General features: G+C 41.6%; 1 pseudogene; it reads right to left on the reverse strand.

The window, feature by feature from the left end:
• Window positions 1–20,657, reverse strand: part of LOC135532917 (macrophage mannose receptor 1-like) — a 51,903-nt pseudogene extending 31,246 nt beyond the window's left edge.
• Between the last annotated feature and the right edge of the window lie 1,443 nt (window positions 20,658–22,100).

Genomic DNA, 22,100 nt, shown 5'->3' on the forward strand with positions numbered 1-22,100 from the left:
TATAGTATTACTGATGTACAACCAGTCTCTATCACCCCTCAGATACTATAGTATTACTGATGTCTGAACAACCAGTCTCTATCACCCCTCAGATACTATAGTATTACTGATAGTACCAACCAGTCTCTATCACCCCTCAGATACTATAGTATTACTGATGTACCAACCAGTCTCTATCACCCCTCAGATACTATAGTATTACTACCCAACCAGTCTCTATCACCCCTCAGATACTATAGTATTACTGATGTACCAACCAGTCTCTATCACCCCTCAGATACTATAGTATTACTGATGTACAACCAGTCTCTATCACCCCTCAGATACTATAGTATTACTGATGTACCAACCAGTCTCTATCACCCCTCAGATACTATAGTATTACTGATCTCTATCAACCAGTCTCTATTACTGATGTACCAACCAGTCTCTATCACCCCTCAGATACTATAGTATTACTATGTACCAACCAGTCTCTATCACCCTCAGATACTATAGTATTACTGATGTACCAACCAGTCTCTATCACCCTCAGATACTATAGTATTACTGATGTACCAACCAGTCTCTATCACCCCTCAGATACTATAGTATTACTGATGTACCAACCAGTCTCTATCACCCCTCAGATACTATAGTATTACTGATGTACCAACCAGTCTCTATCACCCCTCAGATACTATAGTATTACTGATGTACCAACCAGTCTCTATCACCCCTCAGATACTATAGTATTACTGATGTACCAACCAGTCTCTATCACCCCTCAGATACTATAGTATTACTGATGTACCAACCAGTCTCTATCACCCCTCAGATACTATAGTATTACTGATGTACCAACCAGTCTCTATCACCCCTCAGATACTATAGTATTACTGATGTACCAACCAGTCTCTATCACCCCTCAGATACTATAGTATTACTGATGTACCAACCAGTCTCTATCACCCCTCAGATACTATAGTATTACTGATGTACCAACCAGTCTCTATCACTCCTCAGATACTATAGTATTACTACAACCAGTCTCTATCACCCCTCAGATACTATTGTATTACTGATGTACCAACCAGTCTCTATCACCCCTCAGATACTATAGTATTACTGATGTACCAACCAGTCTCTATCACCCTCAGATACTATAGTATTACTGATGTACCAACCAGTCTCTATCACCCCTCAGATACTATAGTATTACTGATGTACCAACCAGTCTCTATCACCCCTCAGATACTATAGTATTACTGATGTACCAACCAGTCTCTATCACCCCTCAGATACTATAGTATTACTGATGTACCAACCAGTCTCTATCACCCCTCAGATACTATAGTATTACTGATGTACCAACCAGTCTCTATCACCCCTCAGATACTATAGTATTACTGATGTACCAACCAGTCTCTATCACCCCTCAGATACTATAGTATTACTGATGTACCAACCAGTCTCTATCACCCCTCAGATACTATAGTATTACTACAACCAGTCTCTATCACCCCTCAGATACTATAGTATTACTACCAACCAGTCTCTGTACTATAGTATTACTGATGTACCAACCAGTCTCTATCACCCCTCAGATACTATAGTATTACTGATTTACCATCCAGTCTCTATCACTCCTCAGATACTATAGTATTACTACAACCAGTCTCTATCACCCCTCAGATACTATAGTATTACTGATGTACAACCAGTCTCTATCACCCCTCAGATACTATAGTATTACTGATGTACCAACCAGTCTCTATCACCCCTCAGATACTATAGTATTACTGATGTACCAACCAGTCTCTATCACCCCTCAGATACTATAGTATTACTGATGTACCAACCAGTCTCTATCACCCCTCAGATACTATAGTATTACTACAACCAGTCTCTATCACCCTCAGATACTATAGTATTACTGATGTACCAACCAGTCTCTATCACCCCTCAGATACTATAGTATTACTGATGTACCAACCAGTCTCTATCACCCCTCAGATACTATAAGTATTACTTATGTACCAACCAGTCTCTATCACCCCTCAGATACTATAGTATTACTGATGTACCAACCAGTCTCTATCACCCCTCAGATACTGTAGTATTACTGATGTACCAACCAGTCTCTGTCACCCCTCAGATACTATAGTATTACTTATGTACCAACCAGTCTCTATCACTCCTCAGATACTATAGTATTACTGATTTACCAGTCTCTATCACCCCTCAGATACTATAGTATTACTGATGTACCAACCAGTCTCTATCACCCCTCAGATACTATAGTATTACTGATGTACAACCAGTCTCTATCACCCCTCAGATACTATAGTATTACTGATGTACCAACCAGTCTCTATCACCCCTCAGATACTATAGTATTACTGATGTACCAACCAGTCTCTATCACTCCTCAGATACTATAGTATTACTACAACCAGTCTCTATCACCCCTCAGATACTATAGTATTACTGATGTACCAACCAGTCTCTATCACCCCTCAGATACTATAGTATTACTGATGTACCAACCAGTCTCTATCACCCCTCAGATACTATAGTATTACTGATGTACCAACCAGTCTCTATCACCCTCAGATACTATAGTATTACTGATGTACCAACCAGTCTCTATCACCCCTCAGATACTATAGTATTACTGATGTACCAACCAGTCTCTATCACCCCTCAGATACTATAGTATTACTGATGTACCAACCAGTCTCTATCACCCCTCAGATACTATAGTATTACTGATGTACCAACCAGTCTCTATCACCCTCAGATACTATAGTATTACTGATGTACCAACCAGTCTCTATCACCCCTCAGATACTATAGTATTACTGATGTACCAACCAGTCTCTATCACCCCTCAGATACTATAGTATTACTGATGTACCAACCAGTCTCTATCACCCCTCAGATACTATAGTATTACTACAACCAGTCTCTATCACCCCTCAGATACTATAGTATTACTGATGTACCAACCAGTCTCTATCACCCCTCAGATACTATAGTATTACTGATGTACCAACCAGTCTCTATCACCCCTCAGATACTATAGTATTACTGATGTACCAACCAGTCTCTATCACTCCTCAGATACTATAGTATTACTACAACCAGTCTCTATCACCCCTCAGATACTATAGTATTACTGATGTACCAACCAGTCTCTATCACCCTCAGATACTATAGTATTACTGATGTACCAACCAGTCTCTATCACCCCTCAGATACTATAGTATTACTGATGTACCAACCAGTCTCTATCACCCCTCAGATACTATAGTATTACTGATGTACCAACCAGTCTCTATCACCCCTCAGATACTATAGTATTACTTATGTACGAACCAGTCTCTGTCACCCCTCAGATACTATAGTATTACTGATGTACCAACCAGTCTCTATCACCCCTCAGATACTATAGTATTACTGATGTACCAACCAGTCTCTATCACCCCTCAGATACTATAGTATTACTACAACCAGTCTCTATCACCCCTCAGATACTATAGTATTACTGATGTACCAACCAGTCTCTATCACCCCTCAGATACTATAGTATTACTGATGTACCAACCAGTCTCTATCACCCCTCAGATACTATAGTATTACTGATGTACCAACCAGTCTCTATCACTCCTCAGATACTATAGTACTACTGATTTACCATCCAGTCTCTATCACTCCTCAGATACTATAGTATTACTGATGTACAACCAGTCTCTATCACCCCTCAGATACTATAGTATTACTGATGTAAACCAGTCTCTATCACCCCTCAGATACTATAGTATTACTGATGTAACAACCAGTCTCTGTCACCCCTCAGATACTATAGTATTACTGATGTACCAACCAGTCTCTATCACCCTCAGATACTATAGTATTACTGATGTACCAACCAGTCTCTATCACCCCTCAGATACTATAGTATTACTACAACCAGTCTCTATCACCCCTCAGATACTAATGTATTACTGATGTACCAACCAGTCTCTATCACCCCTCAGATACTATAGTATTACTGATGTACCAACCAGTCTCTATCACCCCTCAGACACTATAGTATTACTGATGTACCAACCAGTCTCTATCACCCCTCAGATACTATAGTATTACTGATGTACCAACCAGTCTCTATCACCCTCAGATACTATAGTATTACTGATGTACCAACCAGTCTCTATCACCCCTCAGACACTATAGTATTACTGATGTACCAACCAGTCTCTATCACCCCTCAGATACTATAGTATTACTGATGTACCAACCAGTCTCTATCACCCCTCAGATACTGTAGTATTACTGATATACCAACCAGTCTCTATTCCCCCTCAGATACTATAGTATTACTGATGTACCAACCAGTCTCTATCACTCCTCAGATACTATAGTATTACTACAACCAGTCTCTATCACCCCTCAGATACTATAGTATTACTGATGTACAACCAGTCTCTATCACCCCTCAGATACTATAGTATTACTGATGTACCAACCAGTCTCTATCACCCCTCAGATACTATAGTATTACTGATGTACCAACCAGTCTCTATCACCCCTCAGATACTATAGTATTACTGATACAACCAGTCTCTATCACCCCTCAGATACTATAGTATTACTGATGTACCAACCAGTCTCTATCACCCCTCAGATACTATAGTATTACTGATGTACCAACCAGTCTCTATCACCCCTCAGATACTATAGTATTACTGATGTACTGATGTACAACCAGTCTCTATCACCCCTCAGATACTATAGTATTACTGATGTACCAACCAGTCTCTATCACCCCTCAGATACTATAGTATTACTGATGTACCAACCAGTCTCTATCACCCCTCAGATACTATAGTATTACTGATGTACCAACCAGTCTCTATCACCCCTCAGATACTATAGTATTACTGATGTACCAACCAGTCTCTATCACCCCTCAGATACTATAGTATTACTGATGTACCAACCAGTCTCTATCACCCCTCAGATACTATAGTATTACTGATGTACCAACCAGTCTCTATCACCCCTCAGATACTATAGTATTACTGATGTACCAACCAGTCTCTATCACCCCTCAGATACTATAGTATTACTGATGTACCAACCAGTCTCTATCACCCCTCAGATACTATAGTATTACTGATGTACAACCAGTCTCTATCACCCCTCAGATACTATAGTATTACTGATGTACCAACCAGTCTCTATCACCCTCAGACACTATAGTATTACTACAACCAGTCTCTATCACCCCTCAGATACTATAGTATTACTGATGTACCAACCAGTCTCTATCACCCCTCAGACACTATACTATAGTATTACTAAAGTATTACTGTGTACCAACCAGTCTCTATCACCCCTCAGATACTATAGTATTACTGATGTACCAACCAGTCTCTATCACCCCTCAGATACTATAGTATTACTGATGTACCAACCAGTCTCTATCACCCCTCAGATACTATAGTATTACTGATGTACCAACCAGTCTCTATCACTCCTCAGATACTATAGTATTACTACAACCAGTCTCTATCACCCCTCAGATACTATAGTATTACTACAACCAGTCTCTATCACCCCTCAGATACTATAGTATTACTGATGTACCAACCAGTCTCTATCACCCCTCAGATACTATAGTATTACTGATGTACCATCCAGTCTCTATCACTCCTCAGATACTATAGTATTACTACAACCAGTCTCTATCACCCCTCAGATACTATAGTATTACTGATGTACCAACCAGTCTCTATCACCACTCAGATACTATAGTATTACTGATGTACCAACCAGTCTCTATCACCCCTCAGATACTATAGTATTACTGATGTACCAACCAGTCTCTATCACCACTCAGATACTATAGTATTACTGATGTACCAACCAGTCTCTATCACCCCTCAGATACTATAGTATTACTGATGTACCAACCAGTCTCTATCACCCCTCAGATACTATAGTATTACTGATGTACCAACTGTCTCAAACTATCACCCCTCAGATACTATAGTATTACTGATGTACCAACCAGTCTCTGAAACCCCAGATAATAGTATTATAAACAGTCTCTATCACCCCTCAGATATTTAGATGCACTATTGTATTACTGATGTCAGAAGTGAATTCCCTCAACCAATCTCTAAATCACCCCTCAGATACTATAGTATTACTGATGTACCAACCAGTCTCTATCACCCCTCAGATACTATAGTATTACTTATGTACCAACCAGTCTCTATCACCCCTCAGATACTATAGTATTACTGATGTACCAACCAGTCTCTATCACCCCTCAGATACTATAGTATTACTGATGTACCAACCAGTCTCTATCACCCCTCAGATACTATAGTATTACTGATGTACCAACCAGTCTCTATCACCCTCAGATACTATAGTATTACTGATGTACCAACCAGTCTCTATCACCCCTCAGATACTATAGTATTACTGATGTACCAACCAGTCTCTATCACCCCTCAGATACTATAGTATTACTGATGTACTCTCTATCACCCCTCAGATACTATAGTATTACTACAACCAGTCTCTATCACCCCTCAGATACTATAGTATTACTGATGTACCAACCAGTCTCTATCACCCCTCAGATACTATAGTATTACTGATGTACCAACCAGTCTCTATCACCCCTCAGATACTATAGTATTACTGATGTACCAACCAGTCTCTATCACCCTCAGATACTATAGTATTACTGATGTACCAACCAGTCTCTATCACCCCTCAGATACTATAGTATTACTGATGTACCAACCAGTCTCTATCACCCCTCAGATACTATAGTATTACTGATGTACCAACCAGTCTCTATCACTCCTCAGATACTATAGTATTACTACAACCAGTCTCTATCACCCCTCAGATACTATAGTATTACTGATGTACCAACCAGTCTCTATCACCCCTCAGATACTATAGTATTACTGATGTACCAACCAGTCTCTATCACTCCTCAGATACTATAGTATTACTACAACCAGTCTCTATCCCCCTCAGATACTATAGTATTACTGATGTACCAACCAGTCTCTATCACCCCTCAGATACTATAGTATTACTGATGTACCAACCAGTCTCTATCACCCTCAGATACTATAGTATTACTGATGTACCAACCAGTCTCTATCACCCCTCAGATACTATAGTATTACTGATGTACCAACCAGTCTCTATCACCCCTCAGATACTATAGTATTACTGATGTACCAACCAGTCTCTATCAAACCCCTCAGATACTCATTCCGGAGACACCTGAAACCCCAGTCTCTACTAGATACTATAGTATTACTACAACCAGTCTCTATCCCCCTCAGATTTAGATTACTGATGTAAAGTCTCTATCACCCCTCAGATACTATAGTATTACTTATGTACCAACCAGTCTCTATCACCCCTCAGATACTATAGTATTACTGATGTACCAACCAGTCTCTATCACCCCTCAGATACTATAGTATTACTGATGTACCAACCAGTCTCTATCACCCCTCAGATACTATAGTATTACTGATGTACCAACCAGTCTCTATCACCCCTCAGATACTATAGTATTACTGATGTACCAACCAGTCTCTATCACCCCTCAGATACTATAGTATTACTGATGTACCAACCAGTCTCTATCACTCCTCAGATACTATAGTATTACTACAACCAGTCTCTATCCCCCCTCAGATACTATAGTATTACTGATGTACCAACCAGTCTCTATCACCCCTCAGATACTATAGTATTACTGATGTACCAACCAGTCTCTATCACTCCTCAGATACTATAGTATTACTACAACCAGTCTCTATCCCCCCTCAGATACTATAGTATTACTGATGTACCAACCAGTCTCTATCACCCCTCAGATACTATAGTATTACTGATGTACCAACCAGTCTCTATCACTCCTCAGATACTATAGTATTACTACAACCAGTCTCTATCACCCCTCAGATACTATAGTATTACTGATGTACCAACCAGTCTCTATCACCCCTCAGATACTATAGTATTACTGATGTACCAACCAGTCTCTATCCCCCCTCAGATACTATAGTATTACTGATGTACCAACCAGTCTCTATCCCCCTCAGATACTATAGTATTACTACAACCAGTCTCTATCCCCCTCAGATACTATAGTATTACTGATGTACCAACCAGTCTCTATCCCCCTCAGATACTATAGTATTACTGATGTACCAACCAGTCTCTATCACCCCTCAGATACTATAGTATTACTACAACCAGTCTCTGTCACCCCTCAGATACTATAGTATTACTGATGTACCAACCAGTCTCTATCCCCCCTCAGATACTATAGTATTACTACAACCAGTCTCTATCCCCCCTCAGATACTATAGTATTACTACAACCAGTCTCTATCACCCCTCAGATACTATAGTATTACTGATGTACCAACCAGTCTCTATCCCCCCTCAGATACTATAGTATTACTGATGTACCAACCAGTCTCTATCACCCCTCAGATACTATAGTATTACTACAACCAGTCTCTATCCCCCTCAGATACTATAGTATTACTGATGTACCAACCAGTCTCTATCCCCCCTCAGATACTATAGTATTACTACAACCAGTCTCTATCCCCCTCAGATACTATAGTATTACTACAACCAGTCTCTATCCCCCCTCAGATACTATAGTATTACTACAACCAGTCTCTATCCCCCTCAGATACTATAGTATTACTTGTTATCCATCATGTCTCGAGTATAGAAATGTTCAAAGTGTCACCCAGACTCCAACAGTACCAATAACCTGCCTGTTCTGAGGAGTCCGTTGCACCTGAAGAGACAGCTGGTACTGTACCTCATTCCTATTGAGTCCAATCCACAGTGGTGTCTGCAGCTTCAGAGCCTGCAGCTCCAGGTAGGCTGCTGACAGTTCATCCAGGGTGCTCGCCAGCTGGCCCTCCTCAGCCTCACACTGCATCCGGGCTTCGGGCCATGTCCTGTTCTGGGGCAGCACCTTGTAGGAGTCGTTGGCCAGCTTCACCCAGCCTCTAGGTAATACTGTCGGTGTCGGGACTGGGATGCCTGAGTCTAGGAGGCCAGAGCAACACTTAGTCACATTACAACTCACAGGGCCGAGGATGGAGACAAAAAGGAGGAGGAAGAAGAGGATGAAGAGTAGGAGAGAGAAAGAAGGAGAGAGAGAGAAGAGGAGTCTTTTCTCACCAACTTTACGCTGACAGATGAAGCCGTGTGTGTCGTTGCAGGACCTGATTTCCCATTTTCCCAAGACGGAGAAGGAACTGGCCATCACAATACACTGTGAGACAAAGATGATCAATATCGACAACATTCACAGTCAGACTTAATTCTCTCATTTAGTAGAGCTTTGAGCAAAATGTAAGTCTAGCACTTTAAATAAGACATTATTAATATGTTATTATATCCGATTTATAGTGTGTAATTCTCCTTTTGAATGGTGACAGTTCGTTTAAATTTATCTTACCCGACTAGCCTGAGAGGAAAGCACATCCATGTACCGCTACAATTAGAAAACAAAATGGTATACGTTAGTGGTATTTATTAAGAAATTGTTCTAGAGATAGAATAAGCAAAGTAAACGATGGGGATTCAGTCAATGTGTTTCAGTATAGTATGTAAACGATAGAGATTTAGTCAATGTGTTTCAGTATAGTATGTAAACGATAGGGATTTAGTCAATGTGTTTCAGTATAGTATGTAAACGATAGGGATTTAGTCAATGTGTTTCAGTATAGTATGTAAACGATAGGGATTTAGTCAATGTGTTTCAGTATAGTATGTATTTAAACATATGTACAGTAGGCCTGTCGGTGTGTATACAAAATGTTTAGCTGGTGAAAGTATACCCCTTGCAGAGTCTACACATTTTGCTGCCTTAAAATTACATCTAATTGTTTTTGTCAAAAGTGTTCAAGCACAGTACATTTGGTTGGAAATCTTTGATGGACAGCAATATTCAAACTTTGTTTCTGTTTTTTTAAGCAGATTAAAGTCAGAACTGAGACTGGGCCATTCACTCAACACCTATTGGAAAGCCATTCTGGTGTGTCTTTGGCATTCACATGTGTGTAATTAGGATTTCTTGTCCCTGGGATAGTTCAAGAATGTCTTGTCCCTGTGATAGTCCCAGGGCTTTCTTGTCCCTGGATAGTCCCAGGCTTTTTGGTCCCTGGATAGTCCCAGGCTTTTTTGTCCCTGGGATAGTCCCAGGCTTTCTTGTCCCTGGGATAGTCCCAGGCTTTCTTGTCCCTGGGAAAGTCCCAGGGCTTTCTTGTCCCTGGATAGTCCCAGGGTGATAGTCTTGTCCCTGGATAGTCCCAGGCTTTCTTGTCTTGTCCCTGGGATAGTCCCAGGTCCCTGGGATATCTTGTCCCTGGGATAGTCCCAGACTATCTTGTCCCTGGGATAGTCCCAGGGTTTCTTGTCCCTGGATAGTCCCAGGCTTTCTTGTCCCTGGGATAGTCCCAGGGTTTCTTGTCCCTGGATAGTCCCAGGCTTTTTTGTCCCTGGGATAGTCCCAGGGTTTCTTGTCCCTGGGATAGTCCCAGACTTTCTTGTCCCTGGGATAGTCCCAGGCTTTCTTGTCCCTGGGAAAGTCCCAGGCTTTTTGGTCCCTGGGATAGTCCCAGGGTGTCTTGTCCCTGGGAAAGTCCCAGGGTTTCTTGTCCCTGGGAAAGTCCCAGGGTTTTTGGCCTCCCTGGGATAGTCCCAGACCCTCTTGAACTCTGGGGTGTTTCCCCAGTATGAACTCCACCAAGTATGATCCCTGGGATAGTCCCAGGCATTCTTGTTGTCCCAGGTTTTTGGATCTGGGAAAGTCCCAGAACTAGTCCCTGGGAAAATGTCCCAGACTATCTTGTCCCTGGGAAGTCCCAGGCTTTCTTGTCTCAGGATAGTCCCAGGGTTTCTGGTCCCTGGGATAGTCCCAGGGTATCTTTATTGGTCCCTGGGAAAGTCCCAGGTGTTTTCCTCTGAAGACAGTGTTTCCAGGCTAATGAACTCCCTGGGATAGTCCCACCTGGCTTTAAGGTAAACTAGACTAACACATCATGGATGTTTCCCAGAAAATGCTGGTCAATGTTCCAGTTTACTGATAGGCCCAGGTTATTTTTACTGTGAACACTGAGGCTCCCTGCTGTAAGTTATACATGTCCCTGGGTTTCTTGTCCCTGTGGAAAGTCCCCAAAGTCCCAGGGTATGATCTGACTCTAATAGTCCCAGTAGAACTCTGGATAGTCCCAGGGTGTTTCCAATAGTCCAGTTTTGAACTCTGAGGTAATCTTTCCTTTGTCTTTTTTACCAATCTGTCATGGACTGAGTATGAACTCACCTTCCCCAAAGAGGTGTTTGACAAAGTATGAACTCTGGGGTGTTTCCAACCAGTATGAACTCTGGGGTGTTTCCACCAAGTATGATCTCTGGGGTGTGAAGACACAATCAATACATTCTTTCACTTTGAATATGTGGAATAGGTTTGTGTAGATCTGTCAGAAAAAAACATAACTTAATTCCTTTTTTACTTCATTTTAAGGCAGCAAAATGTGAAAACCGTGCAACGCGTGTATAGATTTTCACTAGGTCCTGTGTGTGTATGTCTGTGTTTACTTCAAATTTGAAGGGACTTTACCTGACTATAGTGATGCAATCGCGATGGGATCATCTGCGACAGTCTCTACAATTAAGAAACAAAATATTACATATTAGGGGTATTAATTAAGAAACTTTATTGGTTTAGGGATAAAATTAGCAAATTAAACTCAAAGTAAACTAACACATCATGTCCAGAGTGCCACAGTGTTCCAGGCTGTAATGTATGTGTATATTATGTAAAATGTTACCTCAATTTTCACCACTGAGCAAATTTAAGGTCTGCTGAGCACAAACTTGAAAGTTGTGAAAATTCTGTGCAACGTTCAGCACACGTTTACTGTGAACACTGAGGCTGTACCCACTTTAAGTTATTTTTACTGTGAACACTGAGGCTGTACCTGCTGTAAGTTATAGTTTTACTGTGAACACTGAGGCTGTACCTGCTTTAACTTACAGTTTTAACAGTGGACAAGTAGGCTAATGTGGCTATTTGATCATAATGTAAACTTTCTTTCACTTTGGCCTACCAGACAGGCCTACCATCAAAAACGATGGAGAAAATGCATCTCATAACATTTTAACATGGAAATAGCTGTTCTATCATTCAGTCTACAGTAGCAGCCAATGTGTGGTGTTCAATTATAGGCCTACATTCCATGAGACTTTTGAAAACACATGCAGGGCTTGACATTCACCTGTTTATCCAAATTTGGTTGGAAATCTTTGATGGAGAAGCAATATTCAAACTTTGTTTCTGGTTTTTAAGCAGATTAAAGTCAGGACTGAGACTGTAACATTCAGGAGCACTGAACACCTATTGGAATGCCATTCTGGTGTGTCTTTGGCATTCAAATGTGTGTAAATAGTCTTTCTTGTCCCAGGGATTCTTGTCCCTGGGATAGTCCCTTGTCCCAGGGATAGTCTTGTCCCTGGGATAGTCCCAGGGTTTCTTGTCCATGGGATAGTCCCAGGGTTTCTTGTCCCAGGGATAGTCCCAGGGTATCTTGTCCCTGGATAGTCCCAGGCTTTCTTGTCCCTGGAGGATAGTCCCAGGGTATCTTGTCCCTGGATAGTCCCAGGGTATCTTGTCCCAGGGATAGTCCCAGGGTTTTTGTCCCTGGGAAAGTCCCAGGGATAGTTTCTTGTCCCTGGGATAGTCCCAGGGTTTCTTGTCCCTGGATAGTCCCAGGCTTTCTTGTCCCTGAATAGTCCCAGAGTTTTCCCAGAAGACAGAGGTAAGCTTTCCTTTCCTTGGAATTTTACCTGGGCTCTGCTCATGGCACGTCTTTTGATCCTGACACCTTCCCCAAATGATCTGTAATAAATTTTGCAGCTCTTTCAGAACATCAGCTGTCTGGATGAAGGAGAAGCGGGGGGGCAATTTGCTTTAGGGGTGCTGAGCTGTTGACCGGGGTAGGGGTAGCCAGGCGGAAAGCATAGAGAGGTTCTTCTTAAAATTGTTGACTAGAAAGTAACTATAACTGGGCTAATAACTAGCTAACTAGCAAAACATACACAGGTGGCTACATGTAGCTCTCACTTTGATCTCAGAACAAGATCTACTCCCGACCGCTGTACTGTAGCCTGAACGCAGTGAACGGCAGGGATCCATATATGGCAATGGCTATTTGCATATAGGCCTACTGCAGCTCTGATTGGTAATGGGGCACCGGTCTGTGTAGAGTACAGACTGAGTCCTGCCTGTCATAGAATCCTACTCCAATGTACTCTGCCGACAAGAAAGTATTGCACAGTTAGTTTGCATACTAAGTCTTGCACAGTTAGTTTGCATACTAAGTCTTGCACCGTTAGTTTGCATACTAAGTCTTGCACAGTTAGTTTGCATACTAAGTCTTGCACAGTTAGTTTGCATACTAAGTCTTGCACCGTTAGTTTGCATACTAAGTCTTGCACAGTTAGTTTGCATACTAAGTCTTGCACAGTTAGTTTGCATACTAAGTCTTGCACCGTTAGTTTGCATACTAAGTCTTGCACAGTTAGTTTTGTGTCGGTATGTTACATAAAAATGGTCTAACATTGCGCTGATTCGATCCCAATTCCATCAGCTTAACATTGTTACCTGAAGGGGAAAACTAGAGAAAGGTGAGTGAAGGTCAATCTCGTGCTTCTCTGCAGTTTAGGCGGGAACATTGATGATGTCTTATGTGAATGTTTTGTTTATGTTTAAATGTCTGGTTGGCCGTCATGTCTATGACCAGCTGTGGTATATTGGCCATGGAAAACAACCCTCGGTCCTCATTGCTGAGGTAAATATGTGTACATGCGTACCTTAATGAAATCCAAGTTTAAGTATTTGACTGCCTGGCCATCGGTCCAGACAAATGCGTCCGGTTTAAGTTACTCAGTCCAATCCACAGGTCAGTAGCACCAGAAGTCATCTGGGTCGTCAGAAACACTGCAACCATAGAGATAGATAGAGGACTCATCTTTATATCTGTGGCATTATAGAGTCTGTGACAGAATGGGTAGCTCCATAGAGATAGATAGAGGACTCATCCTTATATCTGTTCCATTATAGCATCTGTGACAGCATGGGTAGCTCCATAGAGATAGATAGAGGACTCATCCTTATATCTGTTCCATTATAGCATCTGTGACAGCATGGGTAGCTCCATAGAGATAGATAGAGGACTCATCCTTATATCTGTTCCATTATAGCATCTGTGACAGCATGAGCAGCTCCGTTGAAGCTGCAACCCATAGGAATCCCCAACCAGTTGACTACTTAAAAATGGTGGATGATGCAATGTCTAATAACAATGGCAATGTCAAAGATAAAATGGGTTATATCCATGATGAGTCCTCTGTCTCTATGGGCAGCACAACAACAGGGTTATCTCCATTTTAAAGTGGTACATTTTCTTCTTCATTGACAAACCATAGGTAACCAAATTTGATGAAAACAATGTGCAATCATTGGCTGATTTCTCTAAACCCATAGAAATCCCCACCCAGTTGACTACTTTAAAATGGTGGAATCCCTCAATCCATCCAGAGCCCTCTATCTCTATTGCTACAACCCACAGGAGAGAGTTGGTCAGGAGAGAACAGGATGGATCATCACTGACTGACTGACATGTGGCTGATGGTCCTGTCATTTCCATCTGTAAAACAAGATGCTACTGACACTAATAGTAGCATCCATGGGATGTTTATGTGCATGACTGTCTGTAAAATGTCACTTGATCAGCTGATCAGTTTAGGGTCAGTCGCGTTGTCTGTGGGTGTCAAATACCTGCCTGTCTGAGAGAAGATGACCGTTCATTCAGTATATATATATTTTGCTGTGGTGTAAAGTATTTTAAGTACTTAAGTAGTTTGGGGGAATCTGTACTTTGCTATTTATATTTTTGACAACTTTTCCTTCACTACATTCCTAAAGAAAATAATGAACTTTTCACTCCATACATTTTTCCTGACACTCCAAAGTACTTGTTACATTCAGGAAAATGGTCAATTCAAGAGTCCCTGGTCCTACTGTCTCTCTGTTGAGTTTGTAAATTATGTCTGAGTGTTGGAGCGTGCCCCTGGGTATCCATTCATTTAAAAAACTGGAAAATCGTGCTGTCTTGTTTGCTTAATATAAGTCATTTAAAATTATTTATACTTTTACTTTTGAAACTATATAGTATATTTATATTTAGTATATTTAAAAAAACAAATATTTTTAGACTTTTACTCAAGTATAATTTTACTGGGTGACTGAATTTAACTGGAGTCATTTTCTATTAACGCATCTTTACTTTTACTCCAGTATAAAATGGGTACTTTTTCACCACTGATTTGTTTTGAAAGTATGTTGTATGTTTTAGGATCAATAGAGGTGATAGGTAGGAGAAAGAGCTATGGTCTTACATGTACTCCAGAGGGAGTGTCTTAGACCGCCACAGACGAGGGGTCATTTACAGGTTAAAATAATCTCACCTTGCTCCCGCCTACTGGCGATGGACGCCAGGTTAGCTCCCATGGATTGGCAGTACGATCTGGCCTCGAGCCAGGAACAAGGCACCCGGTATCCAATCAATTTGTAGCACTATAATCAAATCAATAAGCAATAAATCAGGTTGATTCAAATTGATTGATTATAGGCAAACACTTTGAGTTAGACTTTCATTCTCAAAGCCTGTTGTAAATCTGTATTGTCATTCAACATATTATTATTACATAATCATTATTTTAACACTCTTCCTGTGTAACCTTTGACCTCTGACCTTAGGATCCATTCTCTCCTCTTACTGACCTTAGACTGGTAGCGGACCCATTCCGGGGGGCAGCCTCCTGTGGGGGGGGCAGTAGGGGGCACGGTGCTGTTCACTGGAGGGGAACCACTCCTCTCACAGATGGACCTCATTTGAGTGCCACAGTTATAGTCATGCCAGAAACCTGGAGACACAGACACATAGTTATAGTCATGCCAGAAACCTGGAGACACATAGTTATAGTCATGTCAGAAACCTGGAGACACATAGTTATAGTCATGCCAGAAACCTGGAGACACATAGTTATAGTCATGCCAGAAACCTGAAGACACATAGTTATAGTCATGCCAGAAACCTGGAGACACAGACACATAGTTATAGTCATGCCAGAAACCTGGAGACACATAGTTATAGTCATGTCAGAAACCTGGAGACACATAGTTATAGTCATGCCAGAAACCTGGATACACAGACACATAGTTATAGTCATGCCAGAAACCTGGAGACACATAGTTATAGTCATGCCAGAAACCTGGAGACACATAGTTATAGTCATGCCAGAAACCTGAAGACACAGAGTTATAGTCATGCCAGAAACCTGAAGACACAGTTATAGTCATGCCAGAAACCTGGAGACACAGACACATAGTTATAGTCATGTCAGAAACCTGGATACACATAGTTATAGTCATGCCAGAAACCTGGAGACACAGACACATAGTTATAGTCATGCCAGAAACCTGGAGACACATAGTTATAGTCATGCCAGAAACCTGGAGACACATAGTTATAGTCATGTCAGAAACCTGGAGACACAGACACATAGTTATAGTCATGCCAGAAACCTGGAGACACATAGTTATAGTCATGCCAGAAACCTGGATACACATAGTTATAGTCATGTCAGAAACCTGGAAACACAGACACATAGTTATAGTCATGCCAGAAACCTGGAGACACATAGTTATAGTCATGCCAGAAACCTGGAGACACAGACACATAGTTATAGTCATGCCAGAAACCTGGAGACACATAGTTATAGTCATGTCAGAAACCTGAAGACACATAGTTATAGTCATGTCAGAAACCTGGAGACACAGACACATAGTTATAGTCATGCCAGAAACCTGGATACACATAGTTATAGTCATGCCAGAAACCTGGAGACACATAGTTATAGTCATGCCAGAAACCTGGAGACACAGACACATAGTTATAGTCATGCCAGAAACCTGAAGACACATAGTTATAGTCATGCCAGAAACCTGAAGACACATAGTTATAGTCATGCCAGAAACCTGGAGACACAGTTATAGTCATGCCAGAAACCTGGAGACACATAGTTATAGTCATGCCAGAAACCTGGAGACACAGACACATAGTTATAGTCATGCCAGAAACCTGGAGACACAGAGTTATAGTCATGCCAGAAACCTGGAGACACAGACACATAGTTATAGTCATGCCAGAAACCTGGAGACACATAGTTATAGTCATGCCAGAAACCTGAAACCTGAACACTCAGACACACAGTTATAGTCAAGCCAGAAACCTGAACACTCAGACACAGTTATAGTCAAGCCCGAAACCTGAACACTCAGACACACAGTTATAGTAGACCTAATCATGCCATTGAGTTATGTGGTAACCAGCCCCAAGATTCAGAATGAAAATATCTCAATGGAAGTTCTTATAAGAGAGGAACATTTTCGGGCCTCATCTTTAGCTCACCCATGGAGCTGTCCATGACAACACAGTTCTCATCGTTGTTCTTGAAGTCCGGCTGGTTGTTGTCCCATCTCTGGAATACTACTGGAGAACCGTCCATCCACCTGGACAGAACACAGGACACAATAACTCAGAACACAAGGATTCAAGAACTCAGAACACAGGACACAATCACTCAGAACACAAGGATTCAAGAACTCAGAACACAGGACACAATCACTCAGAACACAAGGATTCAAGAACTCAGAACACAGGACACAATCACTCAGAACACAAGGATTCAAGAACTCAGAACACAAGAACATGAGAACTCAGAACACAGGACACAATAACTCAGAACACAAGGATTCAAGAACTCAGAACACAGGACACAATCACTCAGAACACAAGGATTCAAGAACTCAGAACACAGGACACAATCACTCAGAACACAAGGATTCAAGAACTCAGAACACAAGAACATGAGAACTCAGAACACAAAACACAAGATATAGAATATTCCTTTGAGCATGGTGAAGTTATTAATTACACTTTGGATGGTGTACACCCAGTCACTACAAAGATGCAGGCGTCCGTAATTAAGATGCTGTAGGGGAAGGAAACCACTCAGGGAGTTCACCATGAGGTCAATGGTGACATTAAACCAGTGTAATGGCTGTGATAGGAGAAAACTTAGGATGGATCAACAATCACAATACTATCCTGAATGATAGAGTGAAAAGAAGGAAGCCTGTACTGAACAGAAAATAAGGCAACAAGGCACTAAAGTCATTTGGCAAAAGAAAATGGCAAAGCATTTAACTTTTGTCCTGAATACAAAGTGCTATGTTTGGGGAAAATCCAATACAACACATTACTGAGTACCACACAAATTTTCAATCATAGTGGTGGCTGCATCATGTTATGGGTATGCTTGTCATTTTTAAGGACTGAGGAGGTTTTCAGGATAAAATTAAATGGAATGGAGCGTAGCACAAGCAAAATCTAGAGGACAACCTGGTTCAGTCTGCTATCCACCTGACACTAGGAGATTAATTCACCTTTCAGCAGAACAATAACCTAAAACACAAGGCCAAATCTACACTGGTGTTGCTTACCAAGAAGACAGCGAATGTTCCTGAGTGGCCGATATTAAAGTTTTGACTTAAATCTACTTGACAATCCATGGCAAGAGCTGAAAATGGTTGTTTAGCAATGATCAACAACCAATTTGAGAAAGCTTGAATAATGTTTTAAAGAATAATGGGTAAATGTTGTAGAATCCAGGTGTAGAAAGCTCTTAGAGACTCACCCAGAAAGACTCACAGCTGTAATCGCTGCCAAGGGTGATTCTAACATGTATTCACTCAGAGGTGGGAATACTTATGTAAATTAGACATGTCTGTATTTCATTTTCAATAAATGTGTAAACATTTCTAAAAACAAGTTTGTACTTTGTCATTATGGGGTATTGTGTGTTGACTTGTGAGAGAAAAAATACTATTTAATCCATTTTGAATTCAGGCTGTAACAACAGAATGAGGAATAAATCCAGGGGTATGAATACTTTCTAAATGAACTGTATGTATTACTGATAAGTCAGTTATACTCACACGAAACATGGAACTCAGAACACAAGAACTAAGCAACACACAAGACATAGAACACATAAAGAACACGGACAATACACAGAAAATATGCTTTGTTCATGACATGCCGGAATGTTCGGAAATACAACTTCTAAACACGGAGCAATGAGGTGTGCATTCACATGCTTTGAACTGGTTGAGAACGCCAACTGGCTAATGTCTAAGTAGTTACGTCAACCATGAACAAAAAGTGCAGCCAACACGCTCTCATCCAAATTATAGTGTTAAAAAAAGGTCCAAATAAATTGGATAAATAATGTTTTGTTAAGTTATGTTGTTGGTAGGTGATGTCAGAGATCAGCATGTCGGAAAAGGCCCTTTCAAACCGATTTCTCCCAGAAAGGAAGCTCGTATTTCAGAGTTTCTAAAAGGTCATGAATGCAGCAATAGAACAGCAGTTTGACACCACTAGTTTAGAAGTGATATAAAAAACGTTTTATTTTTCTCTGTTTGATAATCTTCTTTTACTCATTTTATACTCACCCGAAAGAGCGATCAAGATCAACTGTGAGCCCGATGTAATGGTTTCCCAAATGCTCTTTATTGATCTGAAAAAAAGAGCAATTAGCATTAGGGACCAGCTGTCTTGGAGTCCACATGGGCCAGCGTCCGTTTCAACACCTTGTAGAGTCCTGACCAACCGAGGGCAAAGGGAGGTGCAACTCCACATGAGAAAGGTGTTCTTAATGTTTTGTTGATTCAGTGTATTTCAGTGGTGGAAAAATGACCCAATTGTCATAATTGAGTAAAAGTAAAGATACCTTAATATAAAATGAAAGTCACCCAGTAAAATACTACTTGAGTAAAAGTCTAAAAGTATCAAAAGTAAATGTCAAAATCCTTATATTAAGCAAATCTTTTCTATTTAGGGATAGCCAGGGCACACTCCAACACATCATTTACAAATTAAGCCTTTGTGTTCCGTGAGGCCGTGAGTCCGCCAGATCAGGGGCAGAGGATTACCAGGGATGTTCTCTTGATTAGTGCGTGAATTGGACCATTTTCCTGTCCTGCTAAGCATTCAAAACATGACTTTTGGGTGTCAGGGAAAATGTATGGAGTAAAAAGTATATCATTTATTTTAGGAATGTAGTGAAGGAAAAGTAAAAGTTGTCAAAAAATATAAATAGTAAAGAACAGATACCCCAAAAAACAAGTTAACTAGTAATTTAAAGTATTTTGGCCTAAGCAGTATACACCACTTGTGTATATAGCTCTGCCAATGTGTTTGAAGGCAGGACTATAGCGAAACTATAGGTGTTTACCTTTTTCCACAGAAATGTATTTTCTGTTAGTCCGTTGATAACAACAAGGTCCCCATGCCTCTGCTGACAGTAGTGTCTGGCATTCTCCATGGCGAGCCTCTCAGTATTAAAGTAATATTGAGAGCCTCCATACTCCAGCCAGCCATCCTCTGTCACATTATACTCTAGACAGGGTTAGAAAATAATATAAATTATGTGCAATTAAGTCCCCTCTGGAGACCAAGCAGATTAGTCCTCTCTAGAGACCAAGCAGATTAGTCCTCTCTAGAGACCAAGCAGATTAGTCCTCTCTTGTCATGTCTTATTATGTCTGTTCCTGTCCTTTCTCTTCACTCTGTCTCTCTCTGCTGGTCTTATTAGGTTACCTTCTCTTTCTCTCCTTCTCCAGCTGTTCCTCATCTCCCCTAACTAGCTCGTTCACCCTTTCCCCACCTGTTCCCTTTTTTCCCTCTGATTAGGTCTCTATTTCTCTCTCTGTTCCTGCTACTTTCGGTGTCAGATTCTCGTTTGTGTTTCTCATGCCAGAAGCAAGCTATCGTCTCGTTTGCTTTCTCCTAGTCCTATCCTGTCGGAGTCTGCCTGGCAGGTGCATCCTGTACACTACTAACTATCTTTTGTTTGCACCGTGTCCAGTTCATCATATGCTACGTGTGATCAGCTACCACCGTTCCTCTGTGACCCGCACCGACCCAGAGCGACCTGCAGCCTGTCACCGCTACCCAGCTATTCATCAGAGGGACTTTATGTTTCATTTGTCGCCCTCTCTGCGGGTAGTCTATTGTGCCATTGACAACGTCGGAAGAGGATCTATGCCATTCCTGTTTTTTCATTAAAAGAACTCTGTTTCTGTTAAACCGCTTTGGGTCTTCACTCAAGTACATAACAGAAGAATCTGACCAAGAATGGACCCAGCGGCTCCGGACCCTTTTCACTCCGCCGTCGAGATCCAGGGAGCGATGCTAGGCAGACACGAGGAGGAATTGTCTGCTGCTCGACATGCCGTTGAGACCCTGGCCGCCCAAGTCTCCGACCTCACAAGACAGGTTCACCAACTCCACTTCGATCCACCGCCCACTTCCAGGGTTTCCGAGTCTCCGGAGCCCAGGATCAATAACCCGCCGTGTTACTCTGGGGAGCCCACTGAGTGCCGCTCATTCCTCACTCAGTGTGATGTGGTGTTTTCTCTCCAGCCCAACACTTACTCCAGGAGCACAGCTCGCATCGCCTACGTCATTTCTCTCCTTACCGGACGGGCGCGTGAGTGGGGCACGGCAATCTGGGAGGCGAGGGCTGAGTGTATTAACCAGTATCAGGACTTTAAGGAGGAGATGATACGGGTTTTTGACCGTTCTGTTTTTGGGGAAGAGGCTTCCAGGGCCCTGTCTTCCCTATGTCAGGGGAATCGATCCATAACGGATTATTCTATTGAGTTTCGCACTCTCGCTGCCTCTAGTGACTGGAACGAGCCGGCTTTGCTCGCTCGTTTTCTGGAGGGTCTCCTCGCCGAGGTTAAAGATGAGATTCTCTCCCGGGAGGTTCCTTCCAGCCTGGACTCCTTAATAGCTCTCGCTATTCGCATAGAGCGACGGTTTGATCTTCGTCGCCGA

Source organism: Oncorhynchus masou, unplaced genomic scaffold (assembly GCF_036934945.1).
Source record: "Oncorhynchus masou masou isolate Uvic2021 unplaced genomic scaffold, UVic_Omas_1.1 unplaced_scaffold_2109, whole genome shotgun sequence".
Lineage (NCBI taxonomy): Eukaryota > Metazoa > Chordata > Actinopteri > Salmoniformes > Salmonidae > Oncorhynchus > Oncorhynchus masou.